Source organism: Rhinopithecus bieti, unplaced genomic scaffold, assembly GCF_001698545.2.
Source record: "Rhinopithecus bieti isolate Rb0 unplaced genomic scaffold, ASM169854v2 scaffold_19482, whole genome shotgun sequence".
Lineage (NCBI taxonomy): Eukaryota > Metazoa > Chordata > Mammalia > Primates > Cercopithecidae > Rhinopithecus > Rhinopithecus bieti.
The window spans coordinates 897,368-911,425 of record NW_016809768.1 but is presented as its reverse complement, the minus strand read 5'-3'; the positions used below and the strand labels follow the sequence as shown (position 1 = coordinate 911,425).

General features: G+C 47.2%; 1 long non-coding RNA gene across 1 annotated transcript; it reads left to right on the top strand.

The window, feature by feature from the left end:
- Positions 1-8,330: 8,330 nt before the first annotated feature.
- LOC108540982 (uncharacterized) lies at positions 8,331-11,647 on the top strand. Its single transcript, XR_001888822.1, has 3 exons — positions 8,331-9,439; positions 10,116-10,195; positions 11,046-11,647. It is a non-coding gene; the product is annotated as an uncharacterized LOC108540982 (long non-coding RNA).
- The last annotated feature ends 2,411 nt before the right edge of the window (positions 11,648-14,058 follow it).

The following is a 14,058-nucleotide window of genomic DNA, read 5'->3' as shown; positions in this document are numbered from 1 at the left end:
TGTGCATGAGAAATGTTTGGTTCATCCCAAGTGACTCACCTTGAAGACCCTGAAGGGTTAGAACATTTGCTTGACTTCTAGATCATTCCCCTGATGGTCCCAGGGGCCAATGGTCTCCTTCTCTGTGCTCTGTGAGAACCTCTGGCCCCCAATGGAAGGGAGCCTGAGAGCGATCCATGTATGGGAAACTCTGGAAGGAATGTGGGGACAAGAGAGAAGAGGGAGGAGGACAGGACAGAAGGGACACCCAGGCAGTGGCCTGGTTCCGGCTGCATGTGGCGGACTGGATGAGACATGTATCTCAACAGGGTGCACCGTCTTCCAGCCTCCGTGTACGTCTGCGATTGTGCCTGTCTAGAAGCTAAATTATTTTCTTTCTGGTGATAGATATAGTAAGTACAACTCAGTGCTTTCATTAATAATCTATAACTTTGACCCCTAAAATAGGAATTTAATTGATGTTTCCCCCAGTTTTAGCCAAAAGACAGCTGTCCAACAGTATGAGCTAATGCTTTAGAATAAACTTGTCTAGGCGTTCCTAGCTTGGTTTGTACAGTTTGATTATCACGGCTTTTTGTGGAGGCCAACCCATTGCCAATGTCCACTTTTACTTTTCCAGTAATAATGATAGCGGCTAGAATATGTAGTGCGCACAAAAGACTGTCAAAATGAGACTAGGCCTCTAATTAAGCCATACCATATCCATCCCATTAAGCTGCAAAATCATGAAGCGGGAAAACTGGTTCTTACTATGTGAGCCTGGGAGCACAGTGACAGTTGGAATGGCATGGAATGAGGTGTACATGGCCAGCCAAGGCTTGCTTCTGCCAGACTTTTTCCCCTATGGTCAGAAAAGACAGGGGCCAAAAACCTTAGAGATGAAATAATCCATTTTTTAAAAATCCAGACCACTAGCAGGGAGATTACATTATAACCCAAAAGAGTAGTTAACATATTAGGGTCTTTGTTTATAGAACCTCACGGAGTCATGTGACAGGACGGGAATGCATTCACTGGACTTGCATTCCAACGAATCTGCTTAATACCTAGGTGTTGGGGTGTTGTGGGTCCTTGGACATGGTTTAATTTAACAGTGCTGGCAGTGGGGACATCACATGCATCTGTGCTCAGCTTGGAGTACAACCTGGGAGAACCTGCCCAGCGTGTTTTCGGGGGGCTGGGCAGCCTGCAGAGGGAGGGGGCTATTGGAGATTTGGCAAGCAGAAGGCGACTGCTGCAAACCATGCTGGGGGCAGCACTGGTTGACCCCAAGGTGGGTAACATGAAGCCCAGCGCAGCCCCTATCCAGAGGAGTCGGCAAGGGCTGTGAGCTCAGGTAGGCTGGCATACCCTGCCTCCCCCGTCTCTCAATCCCATCCCCGGGAGATGTCAATTCTGGAGGCGCTCACATTTCTGCCTAGAGGAGGAGCAGAGGGACAATAAGACCCCAGTCCCCAGTGGCTGGGGGCTCCCTGGTAAACTTCATCGCAGCGGAGGCAGCGGCGTAGGGAAGGAACACAGACTCCACTCCCCCCAGCAGTGCTGACCTGCAACCCCACGGAGGAGAGGCAGGCACCTTGACACACTAGGAGAGCCAGACCCATGCCATGGTGCTCTTAAAATCTCTTAAAGGTACAAAACAACATGTATTCCTTTTTTTAAGAAAATAGTAAAACACAAAAATCATCTGTAATCCCATCACACAGAGAGAACCACTGGTAAGAAGTTTTATGAAACATGACATTTTACTTTGTATTTACTGTTTTTCGCCTGTTATTTTCATTTCAGAACACTGTTCTATGCCATTGAGTATTTTTCAATATTACCTATTTAATAGAGGTATAGTGCTCATTTTCAGGTATGCATAAATCCATCTCTCTATTGTTTGGGTTTGAAGCAGACTTCATATTAAATATATATTTATATGTGTGTGTGTATATATATATATGCATGTATATATGTATTTATCTTGGTGTCAGGAGATTTCATTGCTGAAAAGAATTCCTTTTATATTATTTCCCATGATTTCCCTCTTCCATTGCATATGACTTTTCAAACAGTTGTTGATATGATTTGCCTCTGTGTCCCTGACCAAATCTCATGCTGAATTGTAATCCCCAGTGTTGGGGAGGACCTAGGGGAGGTGAGTGGATCATGGAGGCAGAGTTCTCATGAATGGTTTACTACCGTCTGCCGTTGGTACTGTACAGTGACAGAGTTTTCACAAGATCTGGTTGTATAAAAGTGTGTAGGCTGGGAGCAGTGGCTCACACCTGTAATCCCAACACTTTGGGAGGCCGAGGCAGGTGGATCACTTGCAGTCAGGAGTTTGAAACCAGCCTAGCCAAAATGGTGAAACCCCATCTCTACTAAAAATAAAAGAATTAGCTGGGTGTAGTGGCGTGTGCCTGTAATCCCAGCTATTCAGGAGGCTGAGGCAGGAGAATCGCTTGAATTCAGGAGGGAATGGTTGCAGTGAGCTGAGATCATGCCACTGCACTCCAGCCTGGGTGACAGAGCAAGTCTTCTTTAAAAAAAAAAAAAAAAAAAGTGTGGCACCTCCCCGCTCTCTCTCTTCCTCCTGCTTCTGCCAGGTGAGACGCCTGCTCCCTCACTGCCTCCACCATGGGTAAAAACTCCCGGGGGCCACCCCAGAAGTAGATGTTGCCACGCTTCCTGTACAGCCTGTGGAACTGTAAGCCGATTCAACCTCTTTTCTTTATACATTACCCAGTCTCAGGTATTTTTCTGTAACAGTGTGAGAACGGACTAACACGGTTGTGTGGCCATGCTTCCTCAGCTGTGGCTTACTGACTGTTAAATATTTGCATGGAGCCACGTTTCCCACAGGCTGCTCCCAGCCAGTGGCTGAGCAAGGCAGGTCCACTCTGGGGAGAGGTTGGGGCTGGGTCTTCTGGTTCAGGCTTGAGGATGCCCCGTGGCTTTGCAGAACTTTCCCAGGGCCACCTGCTCGCAACCATCCCTCCTCTCTCCTTCACTGGGGTCAGACTCACACCACAGTCTGAAGGCTATTCCAGTTCCACCCAGCTTCTCCCCAGTTTCTCTTAGGCATTTTCCCTGATGAAATGGTTGCCTATTTGATCCATTTCTTTGCACTGCTTCTTAGGGGACCTGGGGTAAAACTACCTGATTCCTACTCCTCGCCAGATCGTCCCTGTGGATGGCTGTTCTGCAGGAGGGGTCTTGCCTTGCCTCCTCCGCCATCATGGCTTCAGGGCGCTGGAAGCTGTCACCGCATGGAACACATCCCGGTTCCCAGGCTGCCTGAATGTGAGGGCGCCTCCCTTCTTCATCTGCATGGTGACTCCTGAGGCCGCGTTCCTGGGGTCCTCGGCAGCCCCTCCTTCCTGTCTCTGTGATGGTGCATCTTGGCTGAGGTGTAGAAGATGGGGAAGTGAGTGGGCTGAGAGCAAAGAGAGGTGACTGATGGAAATGAGAAGAAAGGCGTTCTGCTCAACTCACAGAAGCATCCAAGGAATGGAGCACAGGCGATGGAGCACAGGCACAGGTGTCGCCATCGGGGACAGGGGAAAAGTTAAAAACACAAACAAGAACAAAACTTTGTGTAGGTGGTCTCTGTGCTGGGACACAAACTGAGGCCCTCTGCGTTTCACACTGAGGCCATTCATGGCATCGGGGTCCTTTGGCTCCTCTCAGGCATCCCTTCTTCCCAGTGTCTGCCTTAAGGAAAGGTCGTCATCTCTGTTTTCCTCTTGCATTGCTTTCACCTTTATCTGTGGAAAGCTGGAAAGACTGTACAGGCAGCTTTCTCCAGATGACAGGCGAAGCAACAGCCGTAGGAAACTCTACATCCATCTGAAATTCTAGTTTCTGCTGAGGGTTCATATTTTAAATGGAACCCATGAGCCCACTGTAAAGCCAAGCCCAGCTCAGTGGTGGAGGAGCATCTACAGGAGCCATGAGGCACAGCATTTTCTAGTTCCTGCCCAAAAACAGAAAAGAAACCTTTTCTCTGCAGATTTTGTCAAGGGGTTCTGCAGGCAGTTGCACTTTCAACTCTCATTTGCCCATTAGCAAATGGAAAAATTATAATCATGTGAACTACTTTTGTTTTGTTTTTTAAATGTTGAATGATGTAGCAGTGTAGGTAAAGTCCTGCATTTGGAGGCCAGAACTGTAAAAGCCATTTTTGAAAGGAAGACAGTTCTCGACAATAAGCATCTTGATCTTGAAAGCCTTGAGGAGCAGGGACAGAGCAGATGGTGCAGGTGAGAGCAGGAACAAGAACAGCAAAAGAAAACGAGCAAACCACACCGGAAAAGCAACCCTTGACCAGCCCCGCCGGCTCTGAGCCCTGTGCCAGGTGGGGTCAGGGGAGAAGCTCTGGGCCCTGCCTGCTGTGTTCTGGCCTCAACCCCAAGCTGTCCCTGAGGGCTGCGCCCCAGAATCCGAGGATGTGAAACATGGTTTTGAGCCCTCCTCTGGTGAGGAAGGGATCGTCAGACTCTCAGATCATGCCGAGGCTGCTCTCGTTTGCTGTTTCATGAATGTGTGTTTCGTGTGCGTGTTGAAAGGAGCAAACTGTGTGTCGCCTATGAAACAGGGGTTTGGTTCTTCAGAAGAAATCCTTCTGGAGTTCTTACAAAGCTCCAAGTTATCCAGAAGCCCCAGGGACCAAACACGCATTCTGGTTGGAACTGTGATACCCAGACGGGCCAGTCGTGGAAATGGAGCTCATGGAACATGGCCTCGTGATGGCTGGCGGAGCAGGAAGGATGCCAGGCAGGGCTCCCTTGAATCAGCCTGGCCGAGAGAGGTGGGCGGGATTCAGTGAGGATATCTCAGACTGCACTGAAATTAGTATTTTATTTACACACATTCACACATATACAATACACCAAGAGACAGAAGAGGGAAAAAACTATGATACTTTGCTGTTCATGTGAGTTTCTACACGGATACAAAACACTCTTGTATGCAAAGTTCACAAGGCCTGGGCTCCTTCACCTAGTGTCCTCACGGCAATGCGCTGGGCAGGGTGAGTCCCATATCGCTCTCAACAGCTGAAGGGGAGCTGCTTGTCTTGGCAGGACCTTGAGAGTTAATGACGCATGTAATAGTGTGTGGGGAAAGTGAGAGACGATGGAGAATCATGCGGTACAAAAAAGGCAAAAATATGTGTTATAGAAATAGAATATTTTTCGCATCAAACTGAAATCTTCCCTATCCTGAGAATTTCAGGACAATGACAAAGTCACAGGTCACATCCTGAAGGACGCCCTGCCGGACTCTGGCTTTACCCCTCTCAGTACCCTGGGGTGGGGGTATCGATCTAGAAAGCCACCTATTGCAGGGCGTGCGTGTGTGTTTGTGTGTATTCATTAGTGCTTGCAGTCACTGTGAAGACACCAACTGTTCTGAACAAGACTTCCCAATAATGAAGGGCGAACTTGCCCGAAACAAACTAGAAAAACACCATAAAAGAAGAAAAGGGAAAGCATGCCCAGGAGAGCCTCAAATGTCTTTTGTCCATATTGCTGTTTTTGTAAATCCGGGGTGAATAAAAAGCTGGCACTCTCCGGGTTTTCACTGGTCCTGGAATTCTTTTGTGGTGAGCACCACCTTGTGGTCTGCTTTTTGCATTTCCCAAGAACACGATGTCACGGTCCCAGGCTTGCTGAAACCTGGTTACCACACTTGGGCTGGCCTCTCCTCCCCAGCCTCCTACGTCTGCTCCATCGTGCCCACATCCCACCCTACCAGAACCTTCCCACTCGAGGGCTCAGACCCATCTCAGGCTTGCCCCAGTAGGCTTGTCCCACTTTCTGGAAATAAGACTGAACATTAAGTTGCTGGCCTGAGCCCAAGGCCCAGGTGTCTTATTACAGCTGCTGTGCCACCCACACGGTCTCTCTGGGGCCACCCCTGGGGGACCATTGCCCTACACAGTGCCCACCCACACAGTCCCTCCATATGCCCATTTTGCTCAAAATTTCTCTCTCCTCACTCCTACATCCCCCTTCAGCAACTTGCTGGGATTTTTTTGGCATAATATAGTGGGTCTGGCCAATCCCCAGAACAGGAACCTTCCCAGCAGCCCGCCACCCCTAGTCTACGATCACAGTCAACTTCAACCATAAACGCCTGGAGCAAGGAAAGCGTTGCCCCACCCCCTGGGAAATTCCGCATCCCGCCACATGAGGATCCATTCTGCACCCGGGGGCAGTGGAGGCGTCTCAGCCAAAGCGACTGCAGATGCTGGCGTAGCTCCACGTTGGACGACCAAAGGTGCCTCATGGAGCGCTGCGATAAGCTCTGCCAAGGCCTGAAGCAAACAGGTAGAGCCGGGGTGTCATCCCAAAATAAAGCACAGTCAGAGAACAAGACGAGGAGATAGAGGAAGGAACCGGAACGAGGTGGCTGCATGCACTGGGTATAAGCAGGCACTTGGACTCTTGGTGTTTAATTCATTCTCATAGTAAGTTTTGGGAACGATTATTTTCCCATTGTACAGATGAGGATACCGAGGCTCACAGAGGTTGAAAATGTGCTTGTTTATCTTGAATTTCCCTAACACAATCAGCTTGCTGTAGATACTCAAGTTCTACAAGCTTCTAACTCCTCCCATGTAAAGCAGCAGCCAAGCTGCCCCACCAAGGCCTCCAGTTAGATGCATCTCTGGGCATCTTTCCTTGAACTCTCTTTGTTACCACCTGCTGGTCACAGAGCCAAGGAGGGCTGCACCCCCTTCCACCATGGCTGCAGATGCCCTCTGGGAGAACATTCGGGGCAGACTCCTGAGGACCCCAGGGTGTGGAGCACCTGTCCTTGCTGTGGCCAGGCTGTGCTCCATACCAAGGTAAGCAAAATGCCCTGTCGCCCACTAGGCATCATACCTGGGAACCTGGGCATACCCGAAAACTGCTCCATCACGCTCTGCCCACAGTCCCCTCGCCAAAGGGCTCAGGCTATGGGGTCTGAGGCAGGCACAGCTTTCCCCTGCACCCCTGTGTGAATCTTTGATTGCTGTAACTAATTGCCATAAACATTGTGGTTTAAAACAGCACAAGTTTATGATATGTTCTGCAGGTCATTACTTCAGTACAGATCTCATTGGACTCAAATCGAAGTATCGGCAAGTTGCATCCCTTCCTGGAGCTCTGGGGAAGGCCCGTCCCAGCTCCGTTAGGTTGCTGGTTGAACTCAGTTCCCTGGGTTCCCTGGGATTACAGACGTGCACCACCATACCCCACTAATTTTTGTATTTTTAGTAGAAACCGGGTTTCGCCTTGTTGGCGAGGCTGGTCTCAAGCTCCTGGCCTCATGTGATCCACCCACCGCGGCCTCCCAAAGTGGTGGGATTACAGGCATGAGCCACCGTGCCTGGCCTCCAATGGACTAGTTTTGAAGGAATCTCAGGATTTGCAACCTGCTGGAAGGAATTACTAGAGTCATTAAGGACCTCCCTGAAACCGCACGCAGTGATAGCATGGCACATGCTGACCCTGACTGAGCTCATGATGGCAGTTGTTTTGGCTTCTGTTTAGATGGGAGGCAACCCCCCCATGGCCCTTGGCTGAAGGTTCCTCCTGGAGTTGACCAGCACCCCCTGCAGGGGACGAACAAAGCTGACATCTCGTCACCCCAGTTCACACACAGTTAAGCCCCACTGATCCTGGGATGTAAGTCAAGGGGAGGCAGGACTACTCTGTTTAACTTCCCAGTCTCCTCTGATTGACATGATGAAAAAATCCTGATGTTAAGCTCCCAGAAAAGGGTTTTCAGTGCTGAACTTGAACTGGGCATACCATCTACATCCTGTGTTCTGTGTTCATAAACGCAGAACACATTCCTGTCTCATCTGTGCCTCATTTGCCTTTCCCTGCCCTTACTTCCACGTGAGAGCAGCCACTTGTGATCCTGTCCATTTACAACAATATGATCACAGGCCTGGGGCTCCAGACGCCGGACGCAGAAAAGAAAAAGACATGATAAATAACATTTAAAGCACTGCAAAGTTTGATTTTCATGTCTAATATCTGCCCCTGGAGATTCTGCTAAATGTCTTTTCCCCCTCTTCATAATCCTTATGATAACAACTTTATTTGGGAATTAATCCAGATTCCCATTATTCATTGAATTACACTTTCCCAGCATGTAAGTTCCTCCCTGGTTGTAAGTTACAAAGTCTTGGAAGCTACATTAACTCTTTCAGCTCGCTGGGATGACACGAAGGTATTACTAGTCCTCATGTTTCAGAATTGTATCTGAAAAGCACTAATGTAGTTTTAAAGGGTTTCCAAATTAAAACTAGAGTGAAAATTGACCACTGGGAGAATCCTATTTATACTATTTTATTATGGGGTGCTTTAAATACACTTCCGTCCAGCCTACTGCCATTGGCTCTAATATATAGAACGGGCATCTATACAGAATGGGCATCCCTCTTGCAGTAGCACTGTGGAAGGGTTAAGCACCCACACTCTGAGGTCAAACTGTCCTGGTTGACATCTTGACTCCATCCCTCACTAGTTGTGTGACCCCAGGTAAGTTACATAACCCCTCTGAGCCTTGGTTTCCTCATTTGGAAAGCGGAGAAAACAGCACCCACTTGATGGGGCTGCTGTAAGGATGAAGCAATATGGTGCAAGAGGTGCTGAGACTGCTGCTTGGCAAACAGTGGACATTTGCTGAGAGCTTGCTGTGCACCAGGCACGGTTCTAAGTACTTTACATGCATTAATTCATTGAACTCGCTCAACAACCCAGAGGTCGGACACCATTATCCGTATTGCAGGCAGTGACCACTCTACAAACGTTGGTCGTCATCTGCTGATCTTGACTCCTAAAACGCATTCTCTTGGTAACTCCATCCACACTTAAGTTGGGAAACACCCCGCCCTGCCTCTAAGCCCAGTAATCGACTCTGGGCAGGGTCGATTACCTGACCTAGGTCTAAGCCAATCAGAGCATCTCACTACCCTCGCCGCAGTGATTGGTCCACGTGGGCACATGACACTGCCGGGGCTGGGACTCCCCAGAAAGAGCCTCTCCCTCCTTCCTGCCGGACTAGCCTGAGAAGACGCGAGGCTGTCGCTGCTGCAGTACTGGGCGGAGGGCCTGTCTGAGAGGGAGCCAACCTCGAGGAAACTGGGTCAACCATGGACAAGGACACACCAGCTCTGTGACGTCACGTGAGCCCACGCAGGAAACCCGACTGCAGCCGGGACCCTATCTTGGCCCATAGCATCGGGGCTTCTCAGGGAAGCACTGGGGTGTAAGCTTCAGGCCCAAAATGCATCCCCACCCTTTTCCCCCTCCAGGCAGAGCAGAGACCACTGGGGCCTGCTTGCTGCGCGGTGGAGCCCATGTCTTCAAGGCTGGGCTAATCTTCACTGGCCTCTGGGCTCCTTCCAGCTCCACTGACAGAAAGAAAGCAGATTAGATTACCGGGCGAGGTAATCCTAAGGTTTAGAGACTCTTTTGAGGAACCTGCCACAAAGGCCAACCAGAATCCTTATTACACAACCAGCTACTGACCTCCCTTTAGGAGAACAGGGCTCTAGGATAGGAGCAATCACATTTAAATTCTGCAATGAGATTGCTATTTAATCAAACAGCAAAATCATCAAAATCCTATACTTGTATGCATAATGCCACTTTGGCCTACTCACTTGCTGTCAAGAACTTTATTTTCCAATCCCGTAATTAATATCAGTATCATATTCCATTGAAGACCATCTGTTTCACCAGAGCATGTTATCAATCATCTCAGATTTCAAAACTTCACCCTGCTTTGCCCCCTTGATAGGGAAGTGAAAACGTTACATCAATAGTCATCTAAGCTGGCATGTGTGTGGGTGGGCCACAGGATTTGCTGGTGGATATCAGAAAAGTCATTTACCACAAAGTTCTGCTCACAGACTACTGCAAAAGAAGTAGCTCTAAAAGGAAGTTATTATGTTTGTAAAAACATGAGCACTTTTCTCTTCCTTTGGGCAAATGGAACAGTGTTTTACTATCCACCCAAATTACGTCACCAATGATTGAATTCTTCAAAGAATTCAAATCATGTGGAATGTTCCCAGAGCCTTCTGGGAAGGAAAACTAAATGTAGTCACCTTGACTTCACAGGCTGGAGGGCTGGGTGTGACAGGGCCCTTCAGAGAGGCTTGAGACAGAACCTCAGCAGACGGTGGCAGCTGAAGACCCAGGTCAGTTCCCAAATTGACCAGACACCTCCCATCAGTCCATTCCTGCCTGTGGACGGCCTCCCGAGAACCAATTTCCAACCACAAGGTCATTGTGGATGGTACAGAGTGGGAATGAAGGACTGACTTATTTATTTATTTATTTATTTATTTATTTATTTATTTATTTATTTTGAGACAGAGTCTCGCTCTGTCACCCAGGCTGGAGTGCAGTGGTGTGATCTCAGCTCACTGCAGCCTCCACCTCCTGGGTTCAAGTGATTCTCCTGCCTCAGCCTCCTGAGTAGCTGGGATTACAGGCACATGCCACAATGCCCGGCTAATTTTTGTATTTTTAATAGAGACAGGTTTCACTATGTTGCCCAGGTTGGTCTCAGTCTCCTGACCTCATGATCTGCCCACCTCGGCCTCCCAAAGTGCTAGGATTACAGGTGTGAGCCATCCTGCCCAGCCAGGCCTTACATAATCTTAAAGGCCCCCACCACATTCCTCACCCCTGGCCAGGAGAGTCAGGGGCTTTTCTGTTTTCCCTCTGGGTTAGACTTGCCAAAGAGACCATGTTTTCAATGTCCTTGACCATGATACCTCCAAGACATTCTTGGATGAGTTGAGGCTCAGAAAACAGTACCTCAAAAATATGGCACTTTGGTATGCTGAGGGTTTTTGAGTTAAAGGAAATTAAAAGGCCTCAGAAATAAGCTTTAGAACTAAGGTCTCTCTCCAGTCTCCCTTCATCCCCCTGTCTAGTCTATCTGATCCTCTTCTTTCCTGAAGCACCAGGAGGGAATTTCTCTGTCTGAATAAGTTTCGCCACTGTACCTGGCCGGAAATGTAATTTAGATACCCTTCCTAGGAATCTCATCAAATAACCAGGAAAGATTAGCTACTAGAGAAGAGACTGGAATCATCACCATGCCAGACAGACTTTTCATCTGTTCTTCTGAGGACAGCTCTAAGAGATTACCTGGGAGACTTTATCTGCGAAAAAGACAACCTTTGTTCACAGCGTGGTTCTTCTGCCCCTCACCCTCCTGCCACCTGCCCCAGAACTCAGAGGAACTTTGTCCTAGGCTATTATCTATTCTTTGGGCTCACTCATTTTCCTTAGAAATCATTTACTACCCCTCTAAAATGTCCTACAGTCTGCCACTTCCCTGTCCCCTATGTAGACGGTATATAAGCCTCAACCATCTGGCCCTTCTTTGAGTCTCCTATTTGTAGGGCTTCCATGGCCATATGCACCGTAATAAATGTGTAAGCCATTTTTCTCCTATGAATCTGTCTATTGTCAGTCATTTCAGTGAAACTTCAGAGAGGGTGGAAGGAACGCTTTCTCTCCACCCCTACAGATGCACTGGCCATATTCCGTATCTTCCCTCATCTTTCATAGAATATCTGAGAGAGAAGGTAGCAGTTGTCAGTCCTTCTAGAGACTAGTTTTCTTAAAGAACTGAATTCACTTCTACATTCTGCTGGGCAAAGTAAAATGCAAGGTCAGCTCAGGCTCTTGATGTGATTAGCTGCACGTGCACAGGGCACCGTCTTTGGAGTCAATTTTTCACAGCTGATGATGATGTTGTTCACTCCTTTTTAAAGCTGTATAGCACTCTATTGAGAGAATGTGCCATGGTTCAACCAATCTTCTATGTCTCAGCAATTAGCCTGTTTTCAATTACATATAATGACTTAGTGAATACAAGTGTAATTGCTATTTTTGAGAAGAGGATTGTTGGGCCAAAGGGTAAATGTATTTGTTACCTGAGGCTGCCGTAACAGAGTGCCACAAACTTTGTGGTTAAAAATAACAGAAACTTATTCTCTCACAGCTCTGGAGACTAGAATTCCAAAATCAAGGAGTCAGCCAGGTTGTACTCTCCAGGAACTTTACAGGGAAGAATCCTTCCTTGCTTGTTCCAGTCTCTGGTGTTGCCAGCAATCCTTGGCATTCCTTAGCTTGTAGACGCCATCCTCTGCCCCTGTCATCACATGAACATCTCCCTGTGTGTCTGTGTCTGTTTTTTAGTTCCTATAACAACACCAGTCATATTGGGCTTAATATCCACCCTAATTCAGTATCACCTCATCTTAACTTGATTACTTCTGCAAAGACCCTATAAGTAAATGAGGTTACATTCATAGGTTCCAGGTGAGCTTGAAGTTGGGGGAAACACTCTTCAACCTCTTACAGGAAATGCATGCATACGGTGGTTATATGGTGTCAAGCTCCCCTTCATGGAATAGTACCATGTTGCTCTCCCCCAAGGATGAAAGGGAACAGCTTTGTCCCCAGAGCCATAGCAATGCAGCTTGTGGTCAAGCTTTTGAATGTTTGCCAGTCTGATATGTGAAAACCAACATCTCTGTCTTTTATTTTTTTTATGGATAAAGATGAGCATTTTTTTCTTACGTATTCATTTGTCCATTGGTGGGGGAAAATCTGTTCATGTGTTTGTCCATCTTTCTAGTGGGTTTTTTTGGTCTCTTTTCCTCAGTTTTTTATATAGAACTTGTATGGGATTTTCTATTAATCCGTTTCTGTTGTTTATTTTTATGTGATGTCGTTTCATTGACCATTTAGAAAGAATCATGGCTCACCAACTCTTCTGACTCCACAGAGCTCCCTCTGCTGTGCATTTTGTGATGTGTTTTAAAACATGGCAGCTTGGCTTCAGAAACTTCCTGGCTGTTTCCTTCTTCCAGCCGAATCTGAACCTTCTCTTTCCTGTTTCTCAACTGCCTCTTTTCTTCAAACTGTTTATTCCACCCCTAGATGTTTCTTCTGGGCATGGGGCCCTGTCCTGGAAGAAAGCCCTCGTAGGTACTTTTGAGGGTCAACAGGGTCTAGACAGCCCTGGTCCCTTCAAACTTTAGCAGCGACAACTGCAATCACTGCTACTAAAGTTGGCAATGCCCCTCTCAGCTTCAGCTGTTGTGCTCAAATCATCTTTCTATGCTTTATGGTGAAAACTTTTGGCTGCCTTGGGGTTCTCCCCTTCTTGGTCCTGTTGCTTTCTTATGTTATTTCTTGCACAGATACACAAACTTACAAGTCTTCAGGCTGTTAATGGTTTATTCCCATCTACTTATATTTTGATGTTCCTAAGAATGCCTTGTGACCTAGCTTTATTGTTTATATCATCCATGGCTTTCTGATTCTGTATCTAGGTTTCTATCTATTCTTATGGGGGGACTCAGAGAGTTTCAAAAACTATGCTGTCATCAGCATGGTAGTTCCTCACTTGTCTTTCCTCATCTTTAAGAATTCTTTATTAGTGAAATTAACCCAGTGTCTCTGATATACATTGCAGCTACTTTCCACTGTTTTTAAAAGCAGTAGCTATGGCATTTTTTTGTATACATAGGTGCTATGGTTTGAATATTTGTCCTCTCCAAACCCACACTGAAACTTAATCCCTAATGTGGCAGTACTGAGAAGTGGGGCTTTTAAGAGATGATTGGGTCATTAAGGCTCTTCCCTCTTAAATAGATTGATCCATTCATGGATTAATGGCTTAATGGTGACTTTACAAGAAGAAGAGGAAAAAACTGAGCTAGCACACTCAGCCCCATCACCATGTGATGTCCTGCCCCAACCTGGGCCTCTGCAGAAAGTCCCCAACAGCGAGAAGGCCCTCCTAAGATGCAGCCCCTTGACCTTCGACTTCTCAGCCTCCATAACCGTAAGAAATAAATTTCTTTTCTGTAAAAACTACCCAGTTTCAGGTATTCTGTTATAGACAACAGAAAATGAACTAAGACAATAGATTTCTTTGCAATGTTTATATGTCCAATTTTGCTTGTTTTTTCTTTCTTGGCATCTCATCTGGATTTTTTGAGTCATAATGAGAAAACTTTTCCCCATAGGT